We start from the raw sequence: 17,963 nt of genomic DNA, 5'->3' as shown, positions 1-17,963 counted from the left end.
GAATATGTAGGAAGAGCACGTTCAGCTATTCCAGGAACAAAGTCCAGGGCTACAGGATTCCCTGGGAAACCAGTTTCTTCATAACTATCTTCCAGATCTTAAGACTCTTTGGGGTTGTTTGGGGTGGTTGGGGGGAACTCCTCCCTTTTTTTTGTTCCCTCTGGCTGTTTTCCAGGTTTACAGTTGTGTGGCTACATTAAGTCAACTGCCCGGATGCAACCACTCAGCTGCCTTGTGCAACACCGCAGTTGTTACCGAAGAGCGGGGAAAAGACAACTGAGTTCTCAGGAACTAACACTGAAAGAAAGTCTAACCAAGACTACTTTGCTTGAACATCAGATCTTTAAGTGTTTTTTTCAGAACATACAGTGCCCATAAATGTGTCCTTTGATGTCCCATGTGCCAGAGATTCCAGAGGCTGCGCTGCAGCTACCTTTGAATGAGGGCTAAAATAACATGGAAGTCATCATCGCTTGAGCCAACCAACGGGAATTCAGCCCAAGATTCCTATACAAGTTTTTTTTTTAATGTGATATAGTAATCCAAAATTGAAACCAGAGTGGTCTTAGCTTTGTTGCCATTTTAATCTATTTTAATTTCAATTCAGCCAGGTTGCTGATTATGCCTGCCAGAATTGAGAACATACTTTCTGTAGTGTAAAAATTTTTAAAGCATTTGCATGTATGAATTCCACCGAATTTCCACACCTGCTCAAAATGAAACAAAAGACTACAGAAAACAATCCAAATGTATATATATGCTTAAACATATATGGATAATTCTAAAAGGGGACTATTAATTAATTTATAATTCCTATTGAATTGTTTTAAAAGATAAGAGGAGATAGCTGGACAGCACATCAGATACATTTGTGTTCCCAATTTAGGGAAGATTCTTTTTAAATAGTAGGGTCAACTATTTAGACACTAGAGTAAGAGCTCTCTCAAATCATCTTCACTCCAGTGTGAACAGGAAACATCCTCCCAGCATCCTTCCTCAGGATCAAGTGCTCTACAGAAGTAGGAATCCTCCTGAAGATTGTGTTTCTGGAAAAAATTAGGTTGGAGAGGATCTCTGCAAGTGATCTGGAATTAGTAGGTGGAGTTCCTTTTACATCAGGTATCCTCAGGTGAGAGCACTGGGTTAGGATGAGGGAACTTTGCAGGATGAGTACAGCAGCAATATCATAGCTGTTAACGTTTGCTTGAGTAGAAAAGTTTACTTATGTCTATGTATTAGAACGGCATATCTACTGAAACCTGCTCTGCCATCTAACGCATCGGTCACCAGAATACCTCCCAACAGAGGATGAGGGGCCCATCTTCAGAGCCTTCTACTGACACAGCTGTGTGTTATTCTGCTGGTTTACAGATATGGAAACTGAGGCACAGACATGTGGCCAAAGCAAGCGGAAGATCATAGACCCATCGTTAGATGTTAGAACCAGAAAGCCTTTGAGTTCTGACTCTGTGTCCTGAACACAAGAGTATCCTCACCATTATTTGCTAAATGTTTCATCAACAAATTCAAATCAAGAGAAAAGGACAAAAAAAAAGGATAAGATTATGAAGGGAAATGGATTTTGTTTCTAGCCAAATGATATGTGTATGGGTGGAATCAAAATAGCTTCAAATAGCATAGGAAATAGGCACCCATTCCCATCACCTAGCTCAGCAACCCACTGGGGACAGCAAATCCCCCTGTAGCTGAATTCCAGAGCTCGTGGGCACGATGTGTCTTCTGTGGGCTGTTGTAGTCAGCACTGTCAAATCCAAAATCTTCCTTCCCTGCCCCTCTCCCAATGGCATTCCCTTTCTCCACCAAATGATACAGAAAAAAAGACAATTGTTGTAGACCTGTATCAGAGATGCCAATCTAATTTTTTTTTCTCTCTCTCTCTTTCTTTTTTTTTTTTCTTTTCTTTTTTTGGACATTGCATCTGTGGAGGAGGGAAAGGGGGAGGATGGGGATTTGCCATGGCGGGGGCAGCTGAAGAAGGAAAGGAGAGGGGGGGAAGAAGAGAAAACATTTCCTTTGGCAATTCTGCTTCGCTTTTGAAAAGGGACTACTTTCCTCACTCCTTATCCCTCCTGACAAGTACAGGCACTTTGGGCCCTAACTGGATGTGAACATTGTCAAAAGGAATTTGGGCTAAAGGGAGGCATCTGCAGTTCTGCTCCTATTGCGCTCGGCGCTGGAGCCACTTTTGTGAATGTGGCAGGGTGGCTGGTGGGCAGACACCAGTACAGATGGGAACTTCACATACTGTATGCATCATGACCAACTATAAAAACAGTCACAACGCATCAGTTGTTACCCAGCCAGTCTCCCTGGAACCTTCACTTTCAATTTCAATCTCGCTGACATCCACAGCTTACAGTGGGCTTTTATGTTTAAGCATCAGTACAGTACTAATGCAGGAGAAAAGGGGCGGCTGGGCTACCACGGCGAGGAATTAAACCTCTGATCTCGGCCAGCCATTGGAAGGGAGGAGCAATTCAAGGGGAATTGTGTAACTGGACTCTACGGAAAAGGGTGAGGGAGAAAGCAGAGGGTGGAAGTCGTGAATTTTTTTCGACGCCGTGAACACGCAGCAAGTCAGGGGCCTTCTGAAAAAGAAACGTAGCAAGCAGGCACTCTCCCAAATTGTAATTTAATGCTTGGAATAATCCTATTGTGTCAGCTACTCACCGCCAAAGAATTGAGGATAAATATAACTTTAAAAAAAAAATTAAGGGGATGGCAATTTGAACAGCTTAATGTTTCTTCAAAGGCTAAGTGATGGAAAGCAGCGCTGAAGTAAATTGACAACTCGGAATTAAGCGGTTGCTGGCACGGCTCAGGTAAAGGTTTGATGGTAACATGAGCTTTCCAAAGTCTTTCCAAACTGAAGTATTATGAAAAGTTAAATTATGTTTTGTATTCATGACTGAAAGCATTTTATTTTAAAGCCAGCACCGCCGATGCTGTCAAGGTGGAGATTCTAGCTTTATGTACAGTGCCTCTAGCCCTGCAGTGTGAGTGAGGCAACATGACAGCTTGTAATAAGTAATTTTTATACAGTTGCATTTATCACTCAAGTAGGCTTGGCAATATTAAACACAGACCTTAAAATGCTGCAGAAGAGGAAGGACAGGGGCTGGAGGCCATGTATATTGTGTGTGTGTGCGCGCGTGCACTTGCGTGTGTGTGTGTGTGTTTGTAACTTCTTTTTTTTTTTTTTTTCTTTCTCCAGGCCCGTTCCTGTTAATGTGGCACTTTTTAAGATATGCACCGAAATGCTTCCAAATTGTTAATACATCACTAAAAGGTTACAAATGAAATGACCCCGTTTAGCCCAAAGGATGTTATTTTAGGCTTTAATGAATTAGACATTGCTACCATTTTCAGGCAAAAATCAATTGCTTCAATTAACAAATTTGCACAAGTCCAAATATTTACAAAATAAAGGCCCAGAAACCACATTCTTTGTTTCTCTCTCTCACTCCCTACCCTGTTTCTTCATTAACATCTTAATTTCCATGAAAGTGTGAGGCATCAGCTTTTTCTGGGAGCTTGTGAAGGTCTAGTGTTGACAACTTTCTTATTCTTTAGAGGCTGCTCTTTTCTGTTTTAACAGGTTCTCTTTCTTTGTCATGAATAATTCAGGACAAGCTAAAAGAAGTGGAGGATGCCCATTCCTTCTCATGGAAAGAATAAAAATGTGCTCAAACCTTACCTCATTTGCGGAAGAAAATTTTACAAAAAAAAAAAAGAGAAGGCAACTTATTTATGGGATTGAAATGAGCAGGGAATTTTCTTTTATTCACAAGATTTATAGGAACTGAAGCTTGAGTCTGAACCAAGAGGAACCGAAAATCTCCAAGCCAAATGGCAGACTCAAACCTTCTGAAGCACAGCCCCAACATATGGTTTGATTTCCACTTCTGCTGTAAGGAGTCACAGATCTAGGTGGATGCCAATGAACTCAGCCATTTAACACTGAAATAACGTCAGACTGAAAGCAACATAAAACTGGGGGGCGGGAAAGACCATTCTCTGTTATTATTCATATGACCCAGTTGAGAAAATTATGCATTTGCACGGGGAGGTATGTCTAACTCGGGCATCGTGGCCGCCTGAGGACATCGGCTGTATGGGGAGATGAGGACTTGCAGTACTGCGTAGCCAGGTGTCTAGACTACCAGACAGATGAAAGAAGGAGCTGACTGTTTTGTCTATTCCATTTGCTTATTTCATGCATCTCTGCTACCCATCAATGTTGTTAAATTTAATTCATTTACCCATCTAACCCAGGCTGGTCTGAAGAGGATGTTCCAGGAGCTGTTGGTTACTGGAATTTCCCAGGACAACAGATGAGGGTGGCATTGACTTCTTAACCTTTGCTGGAACATGAGTCTCCAACTCTTAGTAAAGATCTCCACCTAAGAGATAGTGTCACCTACACAAGAGTGGCACTTACTTTTGCAGCAGTCCAGATTAGTGAGTATCAACTGCATATTGCCCCTCTACTCCACTGTTGTGAGACCCCACCTGGAGTACTGCATCCAGCTCTGGAGTCCTCAACATAAGAAGGACATAGACCTGCTGGAGCATGTTCAGAGGAGAGCCACGAGGATGATCCCAGGGCTGGAGCACCTCTCCTATGAGGAGAGGATGAGAGAGTTGGGACTATTCAGCCTGGAGAAGAGAAGGCTACGGCGAGATCTTATTGCCACCTTCCAGATCTTATTGCCGCCCCTAAAGGGGGCCTACAGGAGAGCTGGGGAAGGACTTTTTACTAGGACATGTGGTGACAGGATGAGGGGGAATGGCTATAAACTGGAAGAGGGCAGGTTTAGATTAAACATTAGGAAGAAGTTTTTCACTCTAAGGGTGGTGAGGCACTGGAACAGGTTGCCCAGAGAGGTTGTTGAGGCCCCATCCCTGGAGGTGTTCAAGGCCAGGCTGGATGTGGCCTTGGGCAACCTGGTCTAGTGGGAGGTGTCCCTGCCCATGGCAGGGGGGTTGGAACTCAATGATCTTCACGGTCCTTTCCAACCTAAACCATTCTATGATTCTATGATATACAAAGAGAAAACAAAAAGAAAACAGTCAATAAATGTAAGGAGTCACCATCTGTTATAGATTTTGCAAATGAGTCCATAAATCAGGAAAAGACACTAAATCTTCCATGTAATAAGTCTCCACAGCCAGTCTGATTCTGAGTTTAAAGGTTTATTTTGTATCATTTAGTTCTACTAATAAGATGTTGAAAAATAAGCTTTATTTTTTTTCCCCAGAAAAGTATGGTTAATATAGGTCTGTTGCAAAATACTGCTGCTTTTTTCCTTTGACTGTGGCTACTAGAAAATTATTGCATTTGTGTCAAAAAAAGAACCCTTATATTTTCTACTCCATATTTTGAACAGGAGATTAAGCACTAGAACTCAGTTGTGGCTAGATGTTAAGAAAAATCTTCTAGTAAAACCGGGAGAGGCTGCAGTCTTTGGTGTTTTGGATTTTTAAAAATAGATTAGACAAACATCAGCTGGAAATTACTAAGGTACATTTGATTTTTCTTGGAAAAACAATGGCCTCATTTTGCAGTCCATGGTCTGAGTTGGGCTTTCAGCAGAGGAGGCTTCCACAGTCTCTAGAGATTTTCAGAAAATGAGGCTGCTTGTGACATAATTTTTACAAAGCTGAAAAGACCTTGAGGATAAGGTTTTCTTATTCAACTTAAGATATCTACAATAGACATGATCACACCTGATTTAGCTACCCTGAGATCCCTTAATAGACAAGAGAGAAACAGGCAGTTTGAAGGTACGATTGTCTGACCTACTGTGGCCAGGTGAATCTCAGCTCAGGTTTTTTTCTTCCTTTTCCTGTGCTCTCACTTCCGTCAGAGTACACCTTTTCCACTGTAATCCAGTGCCTATCTCCTTGGTCTTCCTAATGGTAATGTAACAGATTCCATTAACCCAGTCCTGTAGACACATGTGCTGACCTTACGCAGCTGAGAGCGAAGGGATATTCTGAAGGTGTGGAGCTTAACATGGTCATAAATGTTGGCAGGTTGACTCTTAAGAAGACAGGAGATGTAAGTCAAGAACAGACTTTTGTGATGATTCTCATATGTGTATATATATATATATATGCCATTCTCTGATACTTCCTAGAGAGATGCTTGTTACTGCTGTCTCTCTGACACACAGTGCAGCAGCTCCTGTGATCTTAGATCTCCTGCTTTGAAATGACAGAATCTGTGTTGGGCAAAGAAGGATCTGTAGTTTCAGTAGTCACTACTACAGCTTCAGAAAAGTGTAATGTTGTCTTTAAGTACCATCTTAATCACTATCTGAATTAAGTACAAGTTCAGAGCTTTTTTATGCAGGATCCTTGTAATAACTGAGTAACTGAAATATACTGCATAGAAACCTCAGCAACGTATACTCATCTAAAATTTAGGTGTCTGATCTAATCTAGTCATTTCAATTCTTTCTGTTGTCAACGGGACAGTTGGACAATGTCAATGGGATCTTCCCCTCCATGGAAAGATCCTTTCTGCTGTCACAATCATTGTCTCATTTTTATCTTTCTCCCCTTGACTGTGCAGGGAACACAGAGGTCCGGCTTAGTTCAAATGTCCAATGTTCACATGGCTTAGAATGTCCACTTGGTGTGTAAGGTTATACGTGAAATGGGTTGTCAATGCAGGGTACCTCAGCAAAGAAATTTTCAGCACATTCCCATTTTTTTTTGAGGAAGTTATTTTAAATATTTACTGGTCAGTGCAATGCATCATCTGAGAAGACAATTAAGTTCAAGGTTATTCAAGGCTATTTATTGTACAATTCATACTGCAGGTATATGAGGTCCTATATTTATAAAGGACTTTTCCCAGGGCCTCTGTAAATAATCTTTCCCTCATGGGAGTACCTATCAGGAGCATTACATGATTGTGCATGTGCAGACTACAAAGGTCCAGATTTTAGAATAGGACCTGCAGAATTGTGTGGAACTTCTGATTGCTACTTTTGGAAATGGTCACAAACCAAGAAACAATTCCTGTTTTCCAGCGCCCCGTCAGGATATCATCATTTCAGACAATTCCCTGTTTACAGAATGAAGATCACTGTGGGTGGTACTTTGACTCCATCAAAACTAAAATCTTGGGATGGAGGACATGGTTAATGGAAAGGAAAATTAGGCGTGTAGTAAGTTACCATTTTTCATTTACATATTAATATTCTTGTAAGTCCAATAGCTCTTTACTGAAAAGACATATTATCTCTTTTTTGTCTGAAATTTTGATCTCTTGTCCTGAATTGTCTGAAAAATTACATTGTCATAGGTTCATTTTTCAGCCAATCCCTGTTGACATCGTTGCTTTAAGGTAACAGTTGGTCTACAGCGTATGAGAGAAAACAACATAGCCTTGAGTATCCTTTTAGCCTGATTTTTAGATGCTGCACTGGCTGATGTCATAAAAGTGTCTGCAACCCAAAGAACTTTGAAAAAAAGAAAGCTATTGCTGGTACTCAAGGTATTGCTCCACAGGGCCAACCGCTTCAGCTAGTTTGTCATAAAGATCCATTCTTGTCCTGGAATCATCATTTTAAGACCATCCCAGTTCCTCTCTCCTACCGTCAGAGTATCTCAAGCAAACTATATCTCGTGCATATTATTGTATTATGTGGATTTATTACACAACATCTGAATAAGATGTGATTGTTCTTGAACTGACCCATTTTGCTTATCAAAACAAAAAGCATCATAGCGGATATCAGTGTCTTCACGACAAATATAAAATAGACTTTTTCAATTTTGCTTTGATTCCGTGGACTGTATCCATAATTCCAGCTTCATAAAATTATGTAGGGTACTCCTATAGGTCATGTGTAGCCATTTTGTACCTTCCTGTCCAATAACTCAAAATATTTGAGCATCAATACATCAAATGATTTATTATTACTTAAATAGTCTATGTAGTTTGTATTCTGCAGGAATTCATGCACCTATCCTTGTAGAAGAGTTTGCACACCTGGAGGATGACATCTGTCTAGACAACAAATCCAGTTCTTTAAGCTAACAAGCTCTTGTCATGGTAATAAATTAATTATGAAAAATGTGTATTGGTAATCAGGTGCAGAAAAACCTGCAACAGATACTCACTCGTGGAGGATGGGAATGGTGTTCAACTGTCCATATTGTATATCTCTGCAGTGAAAATATCTCCCTATCGACTAACTATGTAGAATTCTCTGTATTCAAGGAGAAAAACCGTCACATTTAGAGCACAGTTACTCAATTAGAATTTAAGGGTTAGCTGTATTGAACCCAGACACTATCTTTTTCTCTCCTTTTATTTACCAGGGGACTAAAGAGAGTTAGACTTTAGGTAGGTCTGCAGTATAAACTTCTACATTTGGAAATATGAATCCAACCCATTTTACTTCATAGCTTTACTAAATTGCATGAAGATACAGTTTATGCAGAATGAATCATGGCAAAAGAAATCACAGGATTTAAAATTACTTTCCTGAGAGTACACAACAGGATGAGGGCCTGAAGATCAGAAATTTGGCTTGACCGCTAGTTCTTTTGCCGTAACCACCAGACAGTCCTTTTTTCCCTGTGTTCACAGCAGTGCATTCATTTCTAGTATTGCCTCTGAGCAAAAGTAACCTATAACATTTCCACAAGAAAGAAACTTGGGATATTTGACGTATGACATGGATCAGTCTGTACTCAATATGACAGAACTTAAATGGACTTGATTTTAAAATGGGTTGAATGCACCCCCATCTCTCAAAACAGATTTTTTTGGATGCTATTAAACATTGAATAAAGGATGCTTTCATCATCATCAAACTCCTTCAAAAGCTTTGCTTTAAAATATACAATCACATTATGCAAACCAAGAAGAGATGATTCTGTGATTAGAAACTTGGGATCAGTACTCAGGAAACCACGGAAAATTTTCCCTGCTACAAACTTACCAATTTCCAGGTTCAAATAATTTAATATCAGTGTAGTGTACCTGTAAATCCGCGATGCTGTCTGAGCTTCTACTGTAGTCAACAGAAATTAAGACTTGAGTCCATTGCTTGAGTTCAGGAATCTCTTGTACCATTTTAGGCTTTCTGTGGTGTTCATGTCTCACAGGATCTGGCACAGACAGCAGCTACTGGAGAACTTCCAGACTTGGGCACTCCAAGTGATACTAGATGCCCATGTTTAGGCAAATGGATCAGGTCCCAGACAATGGAGTCTAATAAAGAAGTTGTCTCAGCTTTAAGTAGAAACCTACATTTGGTCAACTGAATAGCGCTAGATGACCTAAAGAATCTGAGACATCTCCACTGGGCTGGCAGAAACACACAGGTTTGTGCTGTCCTTCTGAGCTATCAGTCACTGGCCAGGTGTAACACCCATGGGCATCTCAAAAGGAACTAGGCATCCTTGTCTGGGCAACTAAAACACGCCCACAGGATGGGCTTCGCTTGCCTGAGCGTAAGTATCTAGTATACTTTTAGGTGCTTTGGAATATCCTGCTCTGCCATGGAAGCGCGCGTGCCTCTTGTCAGTCCTGATTCATATCTGCCAGCCTTTTCCAGATGTCTTGAATGCAATAACACATCTCAGGTGGTATTGGACACACAGGTGACAGAATCGTGGTCTTAGCTGCGGGTATCGATAGGAAGTAAGGGAACTACTTGCTTCAGCTGGCGAGGCCCTCAAGCACTGTCCATTGGTGCCAGTCACTACAAATGAACTTGTGGTGAAAAATACAGTGAAAACTTAAGAGGTATTTTGTTACTGTAGAGGTGGATGTAAAATGATCAGGAATAAAATTAAGTCTTTTATATACTAAAAAAAAATAATCTAGTCTCAGGGAATGGCCTGTGTAAGACACGTGTGCAGCTCATACATTGATGTGCAAGTAGTATTACTGAGAACAAAGGATGTTCCTGGACATTCCCATTACATTACAAAGCTGGCCTTCCAAGAATAATATGCCTGAGAATAAAACAATAATTACAAAACCACAAATGAAATCAAAGCAACGCTGCCGAAAGCCTTAAGCACCACAGGTTTACGAGGCATGTAAATATAGCAGCTTGGATAAAGATGTAAACTATTACACTGCACCCTTTAAAATCTCACACTTCAGAAGCCAGTGGAGTTACATTGGACTGGAAATTTGGATAGATAAACACTGAATGTCTGGTAAGAAATGCTGTTCTTTTTTCTTTTAAAGCTGTGTGAATACATGCAAGCTCAAATTAAGGAGAGCAGATAACCAACTGCATGTTAGAGATGAGCAGGCTGCTTAAAGCTACTGCATAATCGGTGAAGCTTTAAAAAAAGAAGAAAACAGCTTGAGGCTTTTTTTCCTTCTTCCTCTAAAATGTGACATCATTGTATATGACACAACACCTTGGAAGGAACCATATGGGGAAATGCAGGCATGTTGCTAACTAAATGTGAGCTCCTTCGCAATGAAAAAATCTCATTGCTGGCCAAACCCTGGATGGTCTCATAAAAAGCACAGCTTACACAGTGGAACTGACAGTTCTACTTCAAGGACATTTTTTATGTCTCATGCTCTCTTTGTACAGTAGTTAGAAAGGCATACCAGGAATATAATGCCGTTTTTCATTCAGATCTAATCAGAAAGTGTTGATTCAAACTCAACACTGTAAAATACATACGATGTTCTGATGCAGGTTTTTGCTTGACTTTTTACAGGGCTGATCTTTAAATCTCTAAGCTCATTAATCAGTGTTAGAAATTCTACTGATTTAAGGAATGCCTTCCCTCTGTCTTGCCATGTCTCTCTGGGTTGGTCTTTGCACGTCTCTCTCTCACTCGTTCTCTGTTTTGTTAGATGTTAACCTCAATGCAGTTCTGGATTAGAAGTTGGATCTTAAAGTTCCATCTTTTATATTTTCATTATGGTCATTATTATCAGTAGCAGTAACATCAGTAGTATTGGTAGCAGCAGCAGTAGTAATAGTAAAGGTATATTCAACTGAATACACTGTAAATGACCCACTGATTTTTTAATGTTTAATGATTGTGTCTGAGGATATGCATTTCTACAGAGCAATGAATAAAACCTCTTAGCTTTAAAATTGAGTCTTCATGATGAATATCCACCCTCACTTACACAGCAACAGGTTCCAAAGTCATGTTAGGTGGTTTCAGCCAAAGAGGAGATGATCCTGACAGCTTTAGATTGTGAGTGTTAATAGATGAGAAAAGGGTAAAATTAAAATGAGGAAGCTGCCTGAACAAGCATGTATTTGTGCATTGAAAATTGTGAGAACTGTAGTTAAAAGTTAAAAGAACTTCCCATGGAACACATCATTTGCATTTCTGTGACTACTAATAGGATGGGAATCAGGAATTTCTCAAAGTTCCACTATGAGATATTCCCCCTTCTCTTTAGCCCCTAAACTGAAAAAGAGGTTGGAACCCAATTCAGCAAAGATTCGCATTTAGCTTGGCTGAAATACTGCAGCAACCCATGTGTATCATTGGAACTACTTAAATAAAATTAGACATTTGATTTTTTCCCATCTTTAGAGATAAAATTTATACTTAATTTTAATGATGCTTCTCATGAAAACGACTCATGAAAGCACTTAATAATATGCTTGATTTTCATTTAAGTCTGTGATTAAATTCCATAGAAATTAGTAAAATTTAAGCACACCTTTAGGATTAAGTATGAGCTTAAATGTATTCTCAGTTAGGTACATTGTTCTGAATGATTTTTGATGGGCTTTGATGGTTTGGGATCTAGATGAAAGATATTGTTATTTCACTTTACAATTTGATTATGAACCAGGACAGAAAAAAAAAAAAAAGAAATAAAAAAAGAAAAAGAAATAAAAAAAAAGAAAAATAAATCAACTGAAGAGTTAGAAACCAAAGAGTATGTGGGTTCTGTAAAAATGTGGCATGATGGGTCCAGATTATTGGGGTTTGAGCAGGGTATATCTTTCTCTACTTATTTAGCCTTTTGCATGCAAAACTACTTATGTATACACTCCCTCGTGTAAGCCTGATGTATTCAGACTAACACAGCTTCAGCAACTGTAGGCCGACTGCGTCTCTGGGGTAAATGCATTGCCTGGGGGGATATATTTGATTCATAATGGCTACAGCTGAATTATAGTGAGTGCTGGAGTGTTATTTATGTTATATCTGAAAGTTCATTGAAATTATTTAGATGCAGATCCCTCAAAGGATACAAGCACAACACAGGTTAGATTTATGTGGCCAAGTCCAGGTAAGCAATCCACAAGCTCTGCCTTAAAACACAGCTCCCTCAACTTTCACCAGTTGTTTTCTGTGGATGTTCAAAGACTTGTCTAGAGCCTGTACAAGGAATCTGCTCCGTATACCATTCCCCTTTAACGGAGCTTGGCGTCTAAGGATATTTGAGATTTACAAACTAGGTAATAGCAGATCTCTGTCCCCAATGTTCTGAGCAAGCTATTTGCAAACTAATTAGAGGACTTCAACAGGAAATGGAAAGCCTGATTTGGTCAAAACTAATTTATTACATTTCCTAGAAGTGTGATATTATGTATAGGCACTGATTCTCTGCACTATGGGCATGGAAAGGGATCAGGAAGTTGGGAAAGATGGGGGTCCAAAATCCCTGGGACCAGGAAAAACAAACAAACAAACAAACAAACAAGCAAACAAAAACCCAAAACAAGTGAAACGTATCATAATTCAGGAGTTTAACCTACACAGAAAAATCTCATCTTCCGTTCAGGTAAATGCGGTTCTCTAATCTGGGAGAAAACAGTGACTAAACAAGCCAACAACCATTGGGAAATTCTGTGAAAACTAAATTATGAGATAGAAAACTTTCTTTCAGTGAAAAGTATTACTAATGAAAATGATTTTTAAAAATCAAAATGTTTTCCTTCAGAAAATTCTGATGTAAAATTTTCATTTAAATTGCATCTTATTTTATTCTTCTTTCATTTCCTTATATATTTTCTTATATAGCTGTTAAAATCTATATCCTTTTTAAAAGCCATATAAATACCTTAAAATAAAATCAGAAATGAAGTTTTAGAAGTCATTGATTAGTGTCCTTCCTTCCCTGCCGTGTCTCCTATGGATAAGCAAATGTTTCTGAAAGAGGTATTTTGTGATCTTAACCTGGAGGCCTTCTGAATTGTTAACATTTGAAGCTGTCCAGTTTCCATTGGTCTGTCTGTCTGCAAGATGAAATTTGAAACACTGATTTATCCACGGTTGGGATCGTCGTTACCATCACAGCATAAGGTTAGCTGTGCAATCAGAAACTGGGATTGCACTGGGCTTAATGTTTGACGATCATTATCTGTAAGAGTTTAGAAATGAAAAGACGAGGAAAGTGTTAGAATGAAAATTAGAGATACAGAGCAGTGAAATCGCTCAGCTGATATTACTTCATTATGAATGTGTCAGACACAGTACATTTGCAAAGAATACACCAGAAAGATATCCACACGGTATTGTCAGATAATGGGTCTCCGAAGAGGCAGAATTTCCAAAATGAAAGTTGAAACTGGGATTTCTATATCTGTACTCAGGCATTTATTAAAAGGGTCTGAATGTCACAGGAGCGCAGATCTGAAAGGGATCCTGCTCCCACATCAACGGCTCTGAGCTCCTGCTCTGGCAGTGTATCACACCGTCTAACACCTTTTAAAAACAGGTCGTGCACTTAAATAGAAGATTTTCTGCCTCTTTCACTCTTACTGGGGGGAAGTTGCTCTAGATTTTCGTTCCTCTGCTACTTAGAAACATACTGCTGGTTCCCAGTCTACCTGTATTCAATATGGCTGAGAATTAAGCACATAATTTTTCACATTGACATCCCAAAAGGCTGTTCAAAGGCTGTTTTTAAGAGAAAAAAAGATCACATTTAGACACAGACATAAGAACCCGAAGCCCCAGGGGTATATTTTCAGAACGGTTAAATGCATACCTCTTCTGAAGGGTTAGGGACATGTGACCAGCTGGAGAAAAGTGGGATGTATTGTGGGGACTTACCAGCTCAAACCTGCTTTAACTTGGGAGTTCCTGTATTGTGCTCCACTGCATAATGCCGACGACGGTGAGCACATTTCCAGATGTGCAAAATAAAGACACAGGTAACCACGTATTAACATTGCCTGTCCTCTACGCAAAAGCATGGACAGAATCAACGTAAAAGATGTTTAGGTGTCCATATAGGTGTGACCGTGCCTTTGTTCATACACCCTGCTTGGTCTGCTGTTTGGGGAAGAGGTTGAGAAGTTTACTCTGAGTTTCCAGAAAATCTAGTCATTGTGAGCCACATGGATGACAAATAACTAATTATTATTATTATTGTTGGAATATTAATATAAAATGATATTTCAAAACATAAATTAGATTCTCTGTCCATTTTGGTCAACTGGAAAATGTTCCCTGCAAGTCACGGTTTTTGAAAAATTCCCTTAGTCTTTACTCCTAAGTTTTGCTTACCCCCTTTTCCTTGCAAATAGCCACCAAGCAAAATAATAGAACGTGTTACGTGAGCTAATCCCAACCGCTTGTCTTTTAGAGGGTTAATGTTACTTTCTTTTTTCTTCCTTGCTTTTCCCCAGCGCTGACTAAAAAGAACACCCAGGTTCAATGAGTGACAAATCATTACAGACCGTACAGTGTAATTAAAAAGCCCAGCCATTGATCAGCTATGAGCTAAACCTGAGACAAAAAAGTGAGAGACCCAGAATAGCTGGCAAAACTTCTCATTGAATCTGTCTGAAATGGAAGATGTTCTCCCTGGAGGCATGGAGCGTGGCCCATTGTGCATTTCCATTAGAGATACATACTGACTCAGAGCATGCCATTGATGTTGGCCTATTTATGAAAGGCTGTTGAAAGAGGTTTCAGAGTTAATTGAAAAGAGCTGTTTCTGAAGTAAAGTAACTTCAAACAACACAGCTCTGAAATGTGTTTTAATGGACTGGAAATCAGTGAATTTTCCATAGCGCACAAGAAATAAAAATGGACGGCATGAACTGAGAGCTGCGTTGCCATTTGGTGGGATTTCTATTATTATTATTATTATTATTACTATTGTTATTATTATTGTAGTCACTAGCACTAGCACTACTAATAATTATTTTAGCTATAGTTGCTCAATGGACAGTGATAAAACAGCTTCGCTCTTGATTGATTAGAGAATCATCTTCTAGGGCCTGTCAAAATTTTCACTACATGTCTTTATTCCACACAGCTATAACACAGGCTGCCTGCAGAAACTGTCAGACTCATGCCATTGTAAACAAAAGGAAAAACTCTTTCAGTTGTCAAGTAGAAGTCAGTTTCAAGGCCCTCTTTTACCAAGGTATGTTGTGTTTAAAATGTGTTTATTCTTAATGATATTTCCATTTTAAAATTAAAGCATATGCCTAAATTCGAGCACGTGTTTATTCAGGCATTTGTATACATGGTCTCTGCCCTGAGCTGAGGTCTTGCACATAAGTTTGTGTTTAAGCTCATGCTTAAATAAAAGCCTTTTCAGCAAAGCATGCACCTGAATTTCATAAATATAAATAGTAGCTGAATATATGTTTAAATCTCAGCTTGTGATTAAATACCTTTCTCAGCTGAAAACAACATACTTTTAAATTATTTCTTAAAGCTTGGTGAAGTTCAATAAAAAATAAGAATGAGCTGAATTTATTCCTTCTTTTTAATTCTTTGGCAGGAATTTAGAGTTAGCAAGGAAGAAGGTAACTCCTTGCCCTTGGATGAGGTGAATTCAGACAACTGTGTGGCATTCAGGTAGAAAGGAACATGATCAGATTGTGAGATCCTTCCTCAGGCTGATTAATACCTAATATCTTGAAAAAGCTCATAAATCCCAGTGAATTGCAGGGGAAAGGTGAGAGTAAAGTAACCCAGCACTCAGAATAACACAAGCAATAATCAAACAACTTCTGACATAGACCGTGAATGATAATGAGTATTTTACACTTCCATTCTACTCTTAATGCTTTAAGTAATTCACAAGTTCTGCTGAAAACCTCCCATGTCCCATTAAAAGACATGACCTCACAGACATTAATTAACTTAATCTCACAAACCTCGTTTGAAGTAAGGAAGAGCTGTTGTCCCCATTTTTAAATAAGGAATGAAATACAAGGATAGTAATGACTTCATACCAAACCTACCAAAATCACCAGAAATATTTAAATCAGAGCCTCGCACACTACAACCTGCATTCACCATTTTATCTTCTGATAGTCCCAATTTTATCAAAGCTTCACCTCCCAAAATCAATACCTTACCTAAAAGAGTCAACATTGATTTATTTCTGTAACATTATTTTTAAAGCTTTAAAGCTGCTGCATAAAAGAAATAAATAAAAATGCAAAATCCTTGAAACACCCCTAGGGCATAAAAAAAAAACCAAAACAAAAAACAACAAAACCCAAAACAAAGAGAATCCAGAAAAAAATAATTCAGTTTTAAATAAATAGAAATCTCATTTTTTAGGGCTGTCATGACATTTTGGCATCCGCACTAATTTTTGAAAATTTGTGGCTGATAATCATAGATTAGCATGTGCTTAAGTTGTCTTTGAAGTTACTGTGGGTAGTTACATACCTACACTAAGAATGTGCTACTTGTTCTGCCGAAGTGAGCACAGGCCGTCAAAAAAGGAAAATAATGAAGACTATGGTTGGAATCTGAACTTAAGGACAACATAACTCCCTACTTCGGTAGCTAAACAAATTCTAAACTTTCTGAGGCATTAAATATTCAGTAGAGGGATTTAATTTTTCTGACACTCCAACACCTATACCTGGAATAGAGAGAATTAGGCTTTGCAACTGGGATGACAAACAGCTGATGTGCACACCTAATGCAGACAAAAGAAAGAGGAGGTACTGGAGGAGAGACAAAAAACAGAAGGCACGGCATGAATTTCTGAGCCCAAGACACACATTTTAAAATTAGGGTTAAATCCCACTGAGAAAGTAGGATTCAGAGCCTGAGAATTTCTCTTCGTGTGTTGATGAACGTATTCATCTGAGGAAAGGGACATCTGGGACATCCAGATGTGGAGCTTGAACCTGCATTTCCCTTCTTCAAAAGTGTTCTAACCACCCAGTAAAAAGGCGGAAATGCTTTCTGGTGTTTCAGTCAAAGGCAACTGTTGAGCATCCAAGAATTCATAGCCCTTGAGTCCAGAAGGTGAGGAATAAAAGAGCTTACCTAACATTTGAGGATAGAAGAGCTTTTAGTCTATTCTAGCTCTTGCTCCTGTAACATTTTTGGTTGGATTCATCTGGCCAAACATACAGTTCCAGTTAGTTTAATAGTCACCTGGAAGCACCTTTTTTTCTCTCTATTGACTATGAAGGGATATGAGGATGACAAATGCAGATGTGAAGAATTTTAGTGTAGACTCCTAGGGTTTGATTCAGTTGCCCACACATGGGCACTTAGTGTCATTTCACGTGCCCCCAGTGTCCTGCCTACTCTCCAGCTGCTGTGTGTTACAGGCAGGATACAAAATGCGCCCACATATCCATTAGGCTTAATTACCCTTCAGAAGATTCATGCTCTCTTCTTCTGCAGTTCCGTTAGTGTTTTTTATATACTTTCATACTCCTAGAACAGGTGGAGGTCCTCCTCCTGCTCTCAGGCCAGTAAGTGGTATTATACATGCTCCAAGGATGCAGGCTCAAAACCTTATGGGTGAAGAAGGACAAGAAATGCTTCCTTAATTTCTTGAGGCATGCTCAGGTTTTATACAATACACCACTTAGTTCTTCACTTCAAAATAATGCAGACAAGGTAGTCTGTGAAGGAATAATAGTAGAAGTCCTTAGAGTCTCCTGGTTCTTTACCTTTAGACAGGAGAGCAGGTCCCAAACTGTGGCAAGACATCCATGTACGCAAAGCAATAGGTCTCA

This window comes from Charadrius vociferus, unplaced genomic scaffold (genome assembly GCF_000708025.1).
Source record: "Charadrius vociferus isolate BGI_N301 unplaced genomic scaffold, ASM70802v2 scaffold312, whole genome shotgun sequence".
Lineage (NCBI taxonomy): Eukaryota > Metazoa > Chordata > Aves > Charadriiformes > Charadriidae > Charadrius > Charadrius vociferus.
The sequence above is the reverse complement of the archived record's forward strand: the minus strand, read 5'-3'. Positions refer to the sequence as shown.